Here is an 18,020-nt window from a genome sequence, read left to right as displayed (position 1 = left end):
TCTTGTTGCTTGTGATATAGAATGGCTCTTCCTCTCAACAATTCCATTCTATTATGGATTGTAAGGAATAATTCACTCTCTATTTATTCTTTCTCTAGTATAAAACTATAGGAAGACATTTCCTTTGTACTCGCCTCCATTGTTTGACTTGAGAACCTTTATCTTCTTTCTTGTTGAATTTTCCATAAGAGCCTTGAACTCTTGGAATCAACTTAAAACCTCATCCTTAGTCTTTAAGAGCTATATTCAAGTATTTCTAGAGAAATCATCAATGAAAGTAACATAGTACTCATATCCTCTAAGAGTTTTCATCAACATTGGTCCAAAAACATCTGAATATACTAGATCAAGAACACCCTTAGATTTGGTGTCACTCCTTGGAAAAGATTCTTTCATGAACTTCCCCAACACACATCATCATGCTTTGTGCTCACCTTTGGAACTCCTATCACCATCTCATGAATAAATTTAAGTGCTCATGATTAATATATGGCCCATCCTCCTATGCCATAGTTCTCCGACATCTCTAGGATTATTGTGGCTCATGAGTTCCTTAGGAGTATGAAATTGCAATCTATAAAGGTGACCACTCCTAACTCCAATAGTTTTGGGTGATTTCCAATCCTTGTGCTTAATCCACACATTTATCCCTCTATAGAGTACATTACACCCCCTATCCTAAAGAACTAATATAGAAATCAAATTCATACCTAAGCCTAGCGCATGCAACACATCATGAAGGGAAATTGTCTTTCCATTCTCCCTAAAAATAATCAATCCCTTTTCCAACTGGGTTGAGTTTGGACAAGTTTCCCATAGAAATATGGATGTTGGTATCCATCTTCTTATAACTAGAAAGTACTCTCTAAATCCTATCATATGAAATGATGCCCCACTATCTATATACCAAAAACACTATGAGGTTGAGCTAACCATACAAAATATGAGTGTAAATTCATCTTCCATTCTATTGGAGAGTTCTTCCACACTTGTTGAAGCTACCAGTTGCTTCTTACTCTTCTTCCTCTCTATAAAATCACTGACATAATGGCCAAACTCATGACATCCAAAGCACTTGACCTTAGAAAGGTTCTTCTTCTTCTTCTTGTCACTTTGTGAATTTGATCCTTTGCTAGGTCCCTTCTTTTCTTTCCCTTTATTCGCAAGAGCAACATTTTCTTGGTCCACCTCACTTTTCTAACTCTTGTTGGCCCCATTGACAAGACTTAGTCTAAACTCCTCTTGAGTGGAATCGTTCCATAGTCAATTTCAACCTGGTAAAGTATCACATTCACTGACAACTTGAACAAAGACACTCAACTACGTAGTCAACCCATTTAGAGCTATTCTCACTAGCTCATCATCACTAGGGCTATCTCCAATAGTTGCTAACTCATCCTTGACAAGCCTAAGCCTAGTTAGGTAACTTGTGACATCTTCTCCCTAGTTCATCTAGGTATTCTTTAGCTTCTCTCTAAGAATCATCTTCTTGTTGGTGGTAGCATTCTATTATAGATTCAAAATGACATCCCACATCTTCTTCATTGTATCTAGTTGTGAGATATGTGGAACAATATGATCCTTGACACCATCAAGGATTATCCTCTTCACCTTGGCATCATCCTTCTTATATGTTTCAAGCTATGTTTCATTTTTAGGTACAACTACAACATTGGTAAGATAATCATTGATACCATTCTCTTCCAACAATAAAGAAAGTTTGGCCTTCCAGACACCAAAGTTCAAGGCACCATCCAATTTTTCCTAATCTCTCAAACTATTTGAAGCCATCTCAAGGGATTAAAGCAATAATAAATTTGAAGAGATCAAAGTAGGTATTAAAAACCCTTAATTTCTTTCCTAGGGAAAAACTCTTCTACCCTTAACACCACTCTACTGCCATGTGAAAAATCACCATTGGAGTCATTGATTATTAATCTCCTATCTTAAAAGATTATTTAACTATCAAAAATAAATTCATAGCTTAATATCAAAAAATAACACAACTACAACTTCACCAATAAAACACGAAAATAAATTCACACCATAATGAACACACTATTTTTAGACAAATTGTGCCTAGAAAATCCACTAAAGGAAAACAAATTCTACATATGAAGAATTATATTCAACTTTAGTAAATCAAGAGATAAAAAATTCTTTGCCTCTCACTGGAAAAGCTTTGACAACCTCCTAATTTCTTATTCTAATATTCCCCACTATTATTCCCACACTAACATTGCACCCGTGCTAACATTGCAAGACTGTTTTCTAACAATACGAAATGTTTCTCCAAACTTTTTGTTCTCCAAATTCCCACTAGAACCCCTTTTTTACTATTCTCATTGGTGAACCAATGGCCAAGATCAATTTATAATCTAAGACTGAGATATAAAACAACTTACCAACCTTAACAAAATTGGTTTCTAGGTGCTACTAAAAGAGGTCAATTATTTAATGAATAATTATCCTTACTCTGACCAATTTGTTATCAAAACAATTATTTACTAAATAATAGCATATGGACAAAAAACTATCCAAGCTACCAAAACTAACAATTTAAATTAAAGTATATCAAGGTTTTCTCTATAGAAAACTTGTGAAAACATATTATCATAACAAATATCTCATATCATAATACTTATCTAAAGAAAAAATTACATATTTTAAAAGAAATGGATGCTTAAAAAATGATATCACTTTTTTTAACATAAATTTTTAAATATAAGTATGATATATATGTTGAGTGGAGGCTTGATTATCAATGGAGGAGTGGATTTTTGCTTATATTTTTCACTCATATGTCTTCGATGTCAGTGACAATGTGGAATAAAAGTAAAACTATGCAATTTCTTGCTTTCTTAGACTTTATTAGAACCTCTTTAATACATTCTTATAATAGTTTTCAAGTACAATGCTTTTGGTTTATTTTTTGAGGGAATTGGGAGATACAAATTGCAAGGTCTTTGTAATTGTTCACCTAGTAATAGAAATGAATTGCATCTATATTGTTATGTTTGAGTTTCATTGTCTTTTTTAATAGAAAATTTATACAATTAATTTTTAGATGTCTTGTATATGAAGAGATATTTTTCTAAGCCGTGAAGAATATTTTAATCCTTTTTTTTGGAATCAATCAATAATTTATTTTCATTATATGCATTAGAATAACATTATACTCATAAGGATGAGAAAAGGCCCTTCAACTTTTTTCATTTTCAATTATGTACTTCTAATTTTTAATATTTTTCACTAAATAATAGAATATAATTCCAAATAATGTTATTAAATTTTTTTTCATTTTTATGCTCACAAACTACTTTTTTCGTTAATGGAATTGTTGAATTTTGTTTCATCATTTATCCCATTATAGATAACCAATAATAGATATCTTTCATGGCATAAGCTATGTAGTTTTTCACCAAACATATTTGTACAATTTCCAGCATTCTTGTGTGCGCAAAAACATTATGTAATTCCATGCATCAAAGGAGCTACATTGAATGAGTGAAATATCAAAAGAATATTTTTCTTCTCATTTGACATTTGCTGGTTAAAATATATCATGCATTTTTATGCCTGTGTATGATCCCATGAATGTTTGAAGTGAAGGGATTCCTTGTTGCAATCTTGAGATGTTGTGAAAGTTTGTGCATTGAAGGAACTTCATCAAATGAGTTGGCCTATTGAAAGAATATTTTTTCTCATTCAACACTAGAAAGTTGCAACCTTGTGATGTTGCAATGTCATGATCTTGTGAAGCACAACATTGTAGGGTTATTTTTGACTGGATGTTTTTGGTTTTCCATCTAGCTATATAGGCTATTTTAGGCAATTGTAAGTCAATGGTGCAAAGGGAATTTAAGGCTATAATGTTCCACTATGGTGTAGTTTGCTATTGTGCTATGTCATAAGAGCTTGTCGAATGAGTTTGGCTTATCATAGGAAGCCTTTTTTGCTCATTTGATGTTGTGATGTTACATAGGCTAAAATTGTAGCATATTTTCATGCATGTGTGGAATTATAGGTCATTTATGTAGGAAGGGATTACATGTTACAATGTTGTACATGTCAAAAATATTGTGCATTTTTGTACATTATAAAAGATTTTTGAATGAGTTTGGCTTATTCTAATAAGCCTGTTTTTCTCATTCAATGTTGTGATGTTACTTAGGTCAAAACTACCATGTATTTCCATTTTTGCATAACATCACAAGTCATTTTTACATGAAGGGATTTCACAACATTACACCAAGATTTTCTCTCCTTGAATCCACTTTCGATGATGCAAAAAGTAAAGAAATATACAATTTCCATGTGTCATCATGTCAAATGAGCAATAAAATATTTCTATGATAATTTGAACTCATTTGATGTGAAAAAAATACTATATTTGAGTACCTACAAACAATTTTGGCCTATAATCATGTTGAAGGAGGAATTAAATGTCCACGATAAGCCACTCCTACAATGTTGAAACACATAATTAAGCTAATAAATTTAAAATAAGAAAATAAAAATAATATAAAATAATAGTAATTTAAAAAATTAATAATAATATAATTTTAAAAGAAGGATTGTCTTTAAAGCTAAATTATGCATTCCCCATGTGATGAACATCCATCAATCAAATTGTATAGGATAAAATCAAGTTTGCTTTCACTAAGAAAGTTTGCTTCATTTACTGTATTTGTTATGTCAATGGTGGATAGCATGTATGCATAATTCTAGTTTTTCTTCATTTACTCTATTTGTTATGTCAATGGTGGATAGCATCTATGCATAATTCTAGTTTTTCTTAGTGTGGATGAATGATTCGTCAAGAGAATAGCTGCATCCTTATTATCGATCCTTTAAAAATAAAAATAAAGATTGTTCTCCAACATACCTATAGATTGAAGTGCTTTGGATGATTATCTTACTAAAAAACTAACATATCCTAACACTTACTATTCAATTCCTCTTCTATCTTTAAAATATTTTAATCACCCATATGAGAAGAAAACTTATATGAAATCTCTGACAAATCATACAATTAAAATGGATAAGAAGCTTATAGTAAAGTATATGTCATTCTAGTCAGTAAAAAACAAGGCCTTGTGTAAAGAGCTCTCATCCTCTACCTCTAACCCATCACTATCTCCCATGGTGACATTAACCTCCTCAAGAAGCCATTGTAAGTCCCTCCATTTAGCTCTTGTCCATGTGTAGGCCATTCCATTTAGAAGAAACCACCAATTGTGGTGAATGTTAGGGAATCTGGCTGAAAAGCTAGGAAAATCTTAGGACTTGATATTGAAAATATGTAAACAGGGTAGTTGACTATGCAATATTCGCTCCTCCTCATAATCTAGGCCAACAAAGAATGGCTTAAAAATCACACACTAAGCTTAATTTCTAGACCAAAAGTGTTAAATAGTCAAAGTTGACTTTTCTTTCCCAAGCTTAATTCTTCTCTTAGTGTGATGTTTAAGAGTGACCTTTTAACAAGGAGGAAGGTTTGAAAAGATGTCATAGGTTGAAAATTAAATCCCTGTCCCTATCAACATAAAGAATGGTTTCCACAAACATAACTACTATATTTGAATTCAACTTGGACTTTAACACTATAATAAACAAGTGAAATACAGTGAAAAATAGTACATATAAGCTACACCAAAGACTACTTCATCAATAAGGCTAGAGAAATCCCTCCATAAAATTCTAAGGATAGACCTAATACCTAAGCCATGTTTCATAAGCATGATCTTTCCTAGAAACCAAATAGTAATGGCACCCCAAAATGCCATCTCACATTTCCCTACATTTACCCTTATTGGAGAGTCCAAGGGTAAACTACGGTAATAGCACAACAGTTTTTACTAGAGATTCCTAGGTAAAAAAGATGCCAAAAAAATGTGATGCACAAAGAAAAATGATTGTATGATCTAACCATCTCAACATTCAATGGAAGCCTATCAGTTTAGCATGTGTTGAAGTCTGCAGACTGTCAAATCAAAAAGCTTAACTTGTGTCAAAAAGTATTGAAATCATACTTCCTCTATCTAGCAATTAATGAATATGATGGATTTGGTCTTGTAGCATGCCAAATAGTTACAAAGTTGCAAAATCTTGCCATCTATTCCTCCTATTGTATGTTAATTACTAGGGGCTACTTCTAAATCAAATTGGCTGCACAAGATTTCTATATCCAACACATATGGAAGTGCAGTTCGGATGCTAGAAAAAAAAATATTTTTCCTCTTCTTCACAAAGGGAGATTAAATATTCTTATAATGTATTCATATATATATTGATGAACTATTGTTATCATTTATCCTAAGCAAAATTGATAATGTTTATAATATGTATCTCATCCACACCTTTATTGGCTAGACAATCTTATTCTTCATTTCTCTCATAGAAAATATGAGTATTCCTACTTTCTTCAAACTTAACAAGGAGCACTATAGTGTATTCATGCTTCAAATTTAAGATCCAATTAGGTGTTTTCCCTTTCCTCAGTGTCATTAGGATAATCTGGGAGTCACTTTCTATAACTAATTTCTTGAGTCATATATTGATAATACTTTCTAATTTAGCTATGTTATTACATAAATTTCTTGAATGTTTAATCTTTTCTACATGGTGTACCTCCTTGTCTGAGTGGAGGATAGTGGATGACACACCCAAGCCTCATCAAGCTTTTGAAAAATTGTTCTTATCCCACCCTTAAGAAGGAGGAATCTATTGACATTCTATTTGAGCTTTGTTATCTATTTTAGAATATAAGAGAAAAGAGTGAATCAAGCTGGGCCAATTTTTAGGCATATCGACATGTCAAAGAGAAAATGAGGATTCTATTTTATGTGTTTCTAAGATTGTTATTCATAACTTCTATAATGCTTGATTCCTCTTTTTTGAGGAGGGTTGCACACTCGAATCTTACATTACACAACATCCTTTTATTTATCTCATTTCAAATTTCTCATTGGAAAATGGAGGGTGAGATCTTTTGTAGCTTATCATATACATTTGAGCCTACATTTTTGGGCAAGCTACTAAGGAAATTGTGAATTTTTTTTATTTTTTTTCATTTTAATTTTCTATATAATTAGTTACATCAAGAGGCATTCTATACAATGGCAACACAAATGCCCAGCACGGGAAAATGGCAAGATTTCTTGCCAATAAAAAAGAAAAGGGAGTACTTACAAAGTTTTATATTAAATAAATAGAATTCAAAAAATAATAGTTGGCCAAAATAAAAGACAATAAAAAGCACTCTGAAAATAATAGCTGGCAAAAGTAAGAGCAAGCCAAATAGAGCCTAAAATAATAGGGCCCCAAAAAATAGGTACCTAGAAATTATAAATAAATCATAATTAAAAAAAAAACATAAAATATAGATAATTTTAAAAAAATGAAAAAGATTATTATTTTTTAAATTAAAAAAATTTAACTTTTTTTTTTAAATTGTAAAAAAAAGAAAAACAAAACAAAGAAAAACAATTTAAAGTCGCGAAAGCCATGGGCTACGATAGTGACTACCACTACTATCAGCAACAATTGCTGCTAAGGTAACTGCATGCATGGGGTGGCAAAGGTGGTGGCCCATCACCTTCAGAATTTTGTAAAATTAAAAAAAAAAAAAAGTTTAACTAATAACATTCAGACATTATGAAAGTGTTTTTTTTTTAAATTTCATTTTGTAATAACAGATTGTTGGCATTTTAATTTTTTTAAATTTGAATGGAAAGTGAAGGAGTTGAAATTGAAGGGTCTTTTAGTGGAAATTGAAGGGTCTGTTAGTCGCCAATGAAGAGCCTTTTTGTGGGAGATGAAGAGTTGTTTCTCTCATTTCAAAACACTCATCTCCTTTCATTTTCATTTTGTATTTGTAGAAGAGTAGGTTTGCAGAGAAAAACAAAAGTTTTGAGAGTAAAGCTTTGATTGCTTTTGAGAGGTAGAATAACCTTTTCTTTAGGAAGAAGAGAGGAAGATAAATAATTTGGAGAAGCATTGCAAATATGAAGATTGTCAAGGAGATCAAAGAGCAAAGTAAGCTTCTTCTTAATGTTTTTTTTTTTTTTTTTTGATATTAAGTTTTATTGTGCATTTAGATTACTATCTACATTTAGAATAGTAGTTACACTGTTTATATTTAGTTATTTTTTATTTTTTAAATGAAATTTGTTAATTTTTACATTGTTGTATTCAAAATTAGATTTGCATGTTTCATGCATTATTTATATATAGTTGCATGTTATATATTTAGATATGAATTGCATATATTATTGTTCTTTCATATTTTGCAATGTATTTTTTAGATTAATTTTATATTTTTTCCCATAATATTTCATATGGATGGCATTGTTGCCATATAAATATTTTTTTTGAAAATAATGATCTATAAATTTACTGATTACTATTTTGATTTACAAAAGTATTTTGATAAAGATTAGTATATTGATTTAGATTATTATTCTAAATTAAATTACTATTTCAATTATAATAGTCTTTTAATTTACATTTATGTTAGAAATGGAAAAAGAAATCTGTAAATAAGCAATACCAGAAAAGAATCTAAGTGAGTAAATGCATGAAAAGATATTACCATAAAATAGGAGAAGGAAAGCTTCAAGCTCCAACACCATGAGACAAGATATTTGGAAAGGGGAAAGAAAAGAAAACCCCTTGTGATATTATGAATGAGGCATGAAAAGCCTAAGAAGAAAAAGAGAGAGAGATAGAGAGCAATGCTCATACAATAATTGAGAAGAGGAAGAAACCTCATTGTTAAATGAGAGAAGAGGGTCATCTCTTAAATAGAGATGAGAGAGAGGAGTTAGAATGTAACTCCCATGTCTATGAATGCCACCATTCATAATTGTGTGAGGCCAAGTGTGAGATTCCTCTTAAGGAGGAATAATCTGAAATTAGAAATTACAATATATATTTGTCCTCACATATTCCACTAGATGACAAAATAAGATGTAGTGGAAAAAGGACAAAAAAGAAATATATTAGGATACCTTGGCTTATATCCTAATATATTAAAACAATAAAGAAAGGAGATCTAACCTTGGTTTATAAAAACACCAAGGAAAGATTACAACTTCTAACACCCCCCTTTAATCTTTACTTGGGGTAATTACATCAAACGGTATTAAACCCATAATTTATAAAAATCTGCAACTTAATCTTCAATATGAAGTAATGTGATTGTATTCAAGCCATATGGAACATTTTTAGATCCAAGAGAAGTACATGAGTCCTTTGAATGTGATTAAGTGGAAGCATAGACACCTCTTCATATGTGGAAAACCAAGAAGGTTCCTTGATGGATCACCTGAAAAAAAAGAGAACAACAAGACAAATATCCACAAGTAGAATGCCATCATATATGAAAATTAAAAATCCTTTTGAATAAGGATAATAAAAATCTCAGAGAGAAACAATGAGTAAAACATGTTACCACAAAACAATGGAGATAACCTGATATCAAGATAAAGTATATGCTCAAAAAATTGTCAACAGGGACAAATTGAGTAAAAAGCTTGATCAATGCTCTCATGAAAAGTATATTATACTAATGCACAAATGACCACAGACAAGGCCAACTAATGATACTTGCATCAATCTTGCATCAATCACGCAGATATAGATAGTCCACTTAATGAATCATCCCACTGCAAGCTAATGGGGGCATCCCTCCATAACATGCATGACTCATGATCTAAGCAATAATGTATGCAGATCATTATCACATTAATATAGGAAAATAACAGAAAGGAGAGACATGTTGATCAAATTAGAATTATCATGATTTGTTAGGATAATCAAAAGAATAGATTATGAGGATAGAACAACATATTGCCTTCAAATTGGATCAAATCATATGAATTTGGAGGGAAAACTCCAATAATAACATCCTCTCCATGAGGAACAGAAAATGGAACAACATGGAGGGAAACTCCATAAAAATATTATCCTATCAAAATGGAATAGATAGGATCAAATGGAGGGAAACTCCATATAAAATGAGTGCATACCAATATAGGATGGAGGGATACTCCATGGGCCAGATAAGGAAATGATGTATCAGTTATACTGAGGGGACCTACATAGTTATCCTTGAAAAAATTGGCTCCCTATGCAACTCAAAAAAATATCATATAAATCATGTATATCATTGGTATAAAACCAGAAAGTGCCAACATGGGCATAGAACAATGCTATAAAAGCATAAAAGTGCACCTATGGGCACATCAAAATATCAAAATGAAGGCAAATGTGTAAGATTACTCATAATCCAATTAAGTAAAATGATTTAAGGAAGATCAACTAAATATAGATATCAGGTAGAAAACTCCATTAAGGGTAAACATGGGTACTCAATTGATTTGTAAATTTGAACAAGTTCATTTGAAATAAGCATATACAAGAGACTTTAATAATCATTGTAGCCATAATATTTTGTATATTTATCTAGGTATATATGTGTGCACCCATATATACTTGAATAAATATACTTAAAATATCATAGTATGAAATCACACAATTACAATTATTAAATGATAGCTTGATGCTAGAAAAATGATTACCCCTTTTGTTTTTTTTTTATATATATAGAATAATTAGCTTTATGTTGAATACCTTGGTTCAAAATATAATCTCAAAGTAATAAAAACATAAAGTCATGGGGCTATAAAAGATCTCCCCATATTCCTCATACATATGCCTCCAGGATTGGAATAAAACATTAAGAAAGATATAACTAAAAACTTAGTAATTAATGATAGAGATCAGATCTGACAGATAATAATATATTAAAAAGAGTTAAAAAAAATTTCTAAAAAAAGTTTGAATAAAAGATTGTAATGAGTAAGAGAGATTTAAAATAGAATATTGCACTTGTCTGACAATGAATGATTACCTGCCAAAAATAGGTTGACAAGAGGCAATAATAAAAGTAAATGATGCTTCTGTCAAGAGCTAAAAAAAGAAAAAGAATCTTGCACAACAACCATCCTTTTGCCATTTAAGACTGCCTGGTCAAGGGCAAGCTTTAACTTCACACCAAAATCTCTAAACTTTTGTGATGGCTCAATAAAGGTTCGCCCAACATAATGTGACCTGATGAGGCCCTGCTGAAAAGGCACATTGGCCCGTGCTGCATAGCCAAGTGCAGCCACATGTATACCTTGATTGATATAATTAACATCCAAAGATCAATGAGTTGGGAAGCAAAAAATGAGTTGAGTAGATAGGAATACCAATTTATTTCACTGATCTAGAGCGTAGGGCTGTTTTAGATGCCGCTTCTATTGTGAATCTAAATCTTCTCTGTGTGTTACATGAGACTACGGCTACCACCCTGGGCTATGGTATTTATAAAACAGATTTGGGTGAAAATTTGAAGAAGAATGATGAGCACCTGCGGCCTTAGCAGACCAGTTCCCCAGAATTGCAAAACATTGGAGTGGAGGAGTGGATAAGATTGGTGAGATTGAATTGGTTAGATGCCTTTAAAAGAAGGATAGAGCAAATCCCTCATGAGATTATTTCTTTCAGGAAGCTTCTGAGAGCCTGTATGGCATCAGCAGAACAGAGTTCTGAAGAGGAAGCCGTCGCATTTGTTGAAATTTTGGATTAATCCGGCCACGTTCTTGTGCTAGGCCAGACCGTTCACCTTCGTCCACACAAGGTGGCACGAGCTTTAGAGATGGTAATCGAAATGGTTGTCCCTCCCGAGACCGATCGACACTACCTAGAGCTTGCAAATTTGGAGGATCAGAAGAAGAAAATTGATGAAGAAGTCGTGAAGTGGGCAAGAGCTGAATCATGGGGAGGATTGATGCCTTTTACTGTCAAGATGACTCTTTTAATGAGGTGGACTTGGCATCAAAATCAAGATGCGTACAATAGCAAAATATCAATTTTTTTTTTAAAATAGATATATTTGAAACCCTATGCCAAAAAATTATTTGCTTAATGAAGGTAGCCTCTGCATTCAAGTGAGGTATAGATATATAAAGAAAATTAAATTCAAGAAATGAAATGGATTAAAAATATTTTAAAATATGAGTAGACTAAGATATGAATTTGAAAAAGATAGGAAAACCCTTTGGAGGCAAGCCTTCCAAAGGGGGTTAGATGAAAAATAATAGAAAATAAGAAGTAACCTGCACAAATTAGAGCACAGAAGTTAATCGGGTTTGGCGGTAAACCAGCCAAACTAAAAAAAATCAATTTCTTCCATCTTAAGAAGATTAAAGAAGAAATTACTGAAATCTCTCTCAAGAGTTTCTTTCGAATCGTACCTTCATGCAAACACTCAAAACAAAGATTAAACTGCTCTGATATCATGTTAGAAATGGAAAAAGAAATCTGTAAATAAGTAATACCAGGAAAGAATCTAAGTGAGTAAATGCATGAAAAGATATTACCATAAAATAGGAGAAGGAAAGCTTCAAGCTCCAACACCATGAGACAAGATATTTGGAAAGGGGAAAGCAAAGAAAACCCCTTGTGACATTATAAATGAGGCATGAAAATCCTAAGAAGAAAAAGAGAGAGAGATAGAGAGCAATGCTCATACAATAATTGAGAAGAGGAAGAAACCTCATTGTTAAATGAGAGAAGAGGGTCATCTCTTAAATAGAGATGAGAGAGAGGAGTTAGAATGTAACTCCCATGTCTATGAATGCCACCATTCATAAGTGTGTGAGGCTAAGTGTGAGATTCCTCTTAAGGATGAATAATCTAAAATTAGAAATTACAATATATATTTGTCCTCACATATTCCACTAGATGACAAAATAAGATGTAGTGGAAAAAGGACAAAAAAGAAATATATTAGGATACCTTGGCTTATATCCTAATATATTACAACAATAAAGAAAGAAGATCTAACCTTGGTTTATAAACACACCAAGGAAAGATTACAACTTCTAACAATTTAGATTAAAATTAATCTTTACATATTAATATTTGAAAAGTAGATAGCAATGTTGGCATTTTAAAAATATTTTATTAAAGTACCAATTAATTTATTTTTAAATAAGAAAAATCAAATTTATACTTTTAATTTTGTTGCTTGAAAATTAGAGTACCCGTATATTTATTTTACTTTATGCCTACTTTTTAAATCTAATTTTAAAAGAATAAATATGAATTTTTAGGCATCAATCTTTGAAAAGTGGAAGGCAATACTACCATTTTTAAAATATTATAATAGTAAGAAATTTATTATAATGTTAGCTATATCTAAAAATATTTGTAATGTTTCAAAAGTTGATGGCAATGCCACCATATATTTTTATTAAAGTATCAATTTATTCGTTTCTAAATAAGAAAAATTAAATTTATACTTTTAATTTTGTTATATGAAAGTTAGAGTAACCATATATTTATTTCAATTTATGTTTTTTTTAAAAGCAATTTTAAAAGAATAAATATTCATCTTTAGGCATCAATCTTTGAAAAGTGGAAGGCAATGCCACCATTTTTTCAAAATATTATAATAATAATTAATTTATTATAATGTTTAAAAAGTGGATGGCAATGCAACCATATTTGAAACATTAGAATGTAAATATTTCATAAACTAATTAATTTTACTTTGTTTACATCTATATATATGCATTTTATTATAAACATTTTAGAAATATTTAACTTTGTATTGAGGATTGATTTATATGTTTAGAATGAAATAATCAAATATATATATATATATATATATATATTATTGTGTTAATGCTAAAGGTATAAATAAATCATGAACTAAAAAATTATGGGATGAAAGTTGAGTTCGTTTTGATGAGGATGGTTTCTAGGGAGCACGATTACCTGGCACTATTGTTAAACATGTGGTAATGTTTTCAAGCCTAAGATTTTTGTTTAATATGATAATTTTATAATAGATGAATTCACACAAGAATCTCTTATAGAGAAGCTTTCTCCAGATGATATTAGCCCTAGACATTCAATTGTTTCTCTTCTATAGTACTTTTCGTTGGATTTGCTTGTAGACATCTTTGAGAATGGTACTTGGTGGTCTGGCATTGTTGTTGGTAAATTTATGTATCCACTTGGTTGACAAAAATATTATGAAGTTTAATTTCCACATACTAAAACTCTGCAACCATATTCTTGAGTGCAATTATGCCAATCTAATGAATGGGTTAACAGAAGGTGGATACTAACACAATGGTACTAAATATGTTATTGATTTTTTTTAGTAGAGGTCGACATCTTTTTTGTGTATTAGTCTATTGTATTGGAAGATGGGAATTCACTATCTCATCAAGTGGAATACCTATTATTTTTGGTGTTGGCATTTTGTATTGCAAAGTTTGACATCATGTAGACATGTGTTTTACAATAAAAGATCTTTTAGAACATTCTTTTTAAAAATGATGTATCCAAGGTCTTCATAAATAAAATAATTTATTTAAATTATGTATACAATATTTTCATAAATAAAAAATCATTATATATCTTCATGTTTCTATATTTCTTTAACAAAATGCATTTTCATAATCTTTTAATGTATTCTCTAATTTATTGTTCATACATCCTTTGTTTCTTCTTAATTAATATGTTTTTCAAAAATCTTTAAATATTTAAATTGTTTTTCTCCATTCACAGATACTTTGATTTTACTCATTTTAAATGATAATTTTCTTTATTCATGCCAATATTATATATAAATTTGACTACTTACATAGTAATCTTCATTACTATAATTTTTCTCATGTCGGCTAAATAAAGTATCCCCTAAATAAATCATATATACATTCTAATAAATGAAGTTCACTAATTAATGTTGATAGGTACTCTACAGTGGTAGAATGGGTGGAGTGGGAAGGTGTGAGTGTGTTAATGCTAACATTTACTTTCTAGGTAAAATTTGAATCTACATGTCAAGATATTAATATTTATTATAAATATGATATATTATTTTTTAAAAGTTTAATAAATGGTCCATAAAATATCTAAAAATTTATAAATTTAGAGATAAATAATCATTTAAAGTTTTAAAAAAATCTTAACTATGTGAAAACAAGCCAAAATATTAAAAAAATTAAATGCAAAAAAAGAATGGAAATAAAAATATATTTAGATGTAGAAAATTAAATTTTAATCATGCTTATAATAGATATCTATCAGCATTTCTTTAGATAGATTTATTTAAGATATCTATACTTGTTTATATGATTTATATGACAAATTATTTAGTGTCATGAAATATATATCTTAATTCACTAATATTATTTTTGTACTAGCTATGGTGAGACCTAGGTTAAATTTTGAATCGTAGGAGGCAAGAAGAGAATACCGAAGGCAATATCAAAGAGAATATCATAGAGAATACTGTAGACATCAACAACAACAACAAAAAAAAAAGAAAAAAAAAGAGAACAACAAAAATAACACTAAATCAAGTAAATAGGAAAAGTTATGGTAGAAGAAAGTCTAAAGTGTTAGTTGCACAACTATAAACTGATGAAAGAGAGCATACAAATGTATAGAGAAACAATTGGTAGCATACTTCTAAGAGGGTCCCTCTAGATGCACAAAGGTGTGAAGAACAACATGTTGAGGGGCAAACAAGTGGCATACACAAACATCCTATAGATGCAAACAATCAACTAAATGTTGAGTATGTAGAGTGTCCATCTGTAGAATGTGTCCCAGAAACATCGCAACATGGAAGTCAAATCCATGTGAATGATGATTTACAAGGTTTTAGAGAAAACATTCCCAATCCAAATGGTATGCTTCAATCTAAATTTATAAGATTCAAAATGCATTTTAGATATCAGATAGATAGTTTAAAAACACCAAATATGTGGTATGTTTGTTAGGAGTCGTATACAGGAATGGAAATATATCACACCAGTGAGGGTTCAATAAGGAATAGGTGTCATCAAGATGTACCAATTAATAGGTTTTCATCTTGAAATAATATGGATCTAGGATGTCAACCATAAGAGCTTATAAATTTAACTCACATTGAAGAGATGTTGATTGCACATATAAGCCTTATATTGCAAATTACACATACAACTAGCAATCAATATAAGTATAAAGGACATAACAATAGTTTTCCTCAACATGTTGAATAGATATCAAAAGTCTTGCCAAGCATAGTTTATCTTTTACCAATCATTATTGTTCGAAGAAGGGATCAACGTGGTACACAATATAACTTTAGTATGAATAAGGATTGTGTTTATAGAGAACTGAAATATAAAGTTTAAAATGATAAATTGTATGTAGATCTTAGGATAGATTAAAATGATCTTAATGAATTTCCTACATATATGGATGAGAATATTTTTCATAGATTAAAGATAGTGCATATGGAGTTTGATTTTGATGCAAACGAAACTGTATTCCTAGGTCCTCTCACAGAGATAGATAAAGGTAATATAATTGAGCACACAAACCTTATGGCTTCAAGGCCACCTAATGCTCAAAGAGAAATGGAATTAATTCATGATTGGGTTAATAATCCTACTATAGTTCCATCTACTTTAATTGAGTGGCCATCTATAGGTGCATCACCTCTCAATGAGTATGTCACATCTAGGTTGTTGGATATGGCTTTCCCAACATTGTTTCTAGATGGAAGTTGTGATTGGTTAGACCCTAGAATGAAATGGGTATACTTGCATGAATTTTTAAAGCACTTAATAAAATATATGGATCAACACTTTAGAAAACATCCATTGTTTAGGTATTTTGTGTAGAACATGGTAATGAGACATCACGCACAAAGTTTAGCATTTGTTTATGCAAAAAGGAGCTTTTAAGAAATGCCAATAACTATTAATGAATTGCATGAATATATTGAGGATATGGCTCATAATAATCTCGTAGATAGGCTAGTGCGGTTTAGAACAAGTCTAAGAGGAACAAGATTATATTGGGAAAAATGTAAAACTTAGAATTAACTAACTTGCGTGACCAACTTGGCACACCTACAATTTTCTTCACATTATGTGGAGTGGATATCCAATGGCCTGATTTACATGCACTAATGCTTGGTACACCACCTACTAATCCACAAGAGGCTTAAAGATGGAGAAGGTACAATATCATCAACTATCCACACATAGTCAATTATTACGTGCACTTAGGGAATAAAATGTTTAGGAAAGAAATACTTGAAAAAGGTATGAAAGTAAAGGAATTTTGGTGTAGATATGAGTGGCAACACTGTGGTTGACATAATGTTCATGGCTTCTTATGGATAGAGGGGCATCAAATATGGACACAATTAATTGTCCAAATGAGAATGAATGAAAAAGTGTTGAGAGATATTTTGACTCCATTAGTGATGCATGGAATCCTAGACATGATCAGCATCAAAGAAATATAAATGTAAGATTCATATTATAAATTAATTAAATATTAATATGTGTTTCTCACCTCTATCCAATAGAATAATATATAAATTATCATGTATAGATCTTCTAGAATTTTGGTCACCATTGATGCCTAAAGAATACTATCCAACTTGTTGAGATGGATATAGACTAGGAATATGAATAGATACTCAATTGTGTTGACAGACATACTATCTATAAGGAGGGAGCATGCCTCTATAAAAAGGAGGAAGAATGGTTTGTAGGTTAATCCAATTCAAAAAAAATTTGTTTAAATTTTCTATTTCACATTTTTTAACAAGTTGGGTGAACAATATATGATTCACCAATGTTTTAGGTATAATTCTCCTTGGCAATTAAATTTGGAGGAGTCAAAGTTATACACTGATGCAAAATTGAGTCAGAAAAAAATTGAACCAGCAAGAAATGATGATAGAGTTCATACACACAATTGGTAAATAATACAATTGTGGAGGGCCATTATTGATTGGAAATCTATCCTTTCAAGAAATGTAGTTATCAAATATATTACAAGTATGAAGCAAAAGTAGAGAGAATCTCTAAAACATATCAACAAATGTTGATGTGTCTTTCAAAGCTTGAAAATCCTAATGATTTAACATCATGCGCATATAGAAA

General features: G+C 30.7%; 1 pseudogene; it reads left to right on the top strand.

The window, feature by feature from the left end:
* LOC149538353 (calcium uniporter protein 5, mitochondrial-like) overlaps positions 1-11,938 on the top strand; it is a 59,090-nt pseudogene extending 47,152 nt beyond the window's left edge.
* Positions 11,939-18,020: the final 6,082 nt, after the last annotated feature.

This window comes from Cupressus sempervirens, chromosome 9, assembly GCF_028749045.1.
Source record: "Cupressus sempervirens isolate cs-2001-9-10 chromosome 9, ASM2874904v1, whole genome shotgun sequence".
NCBI lineage: Eukaryota > Viridiplantae > Streptophyta > Pinopsida > Cupressales > Cupressaceae > Cupressus > Cupressus sempervirens.
This window is presented reverse-complemented; position numbering and strand designations above follow the sequence as displayed.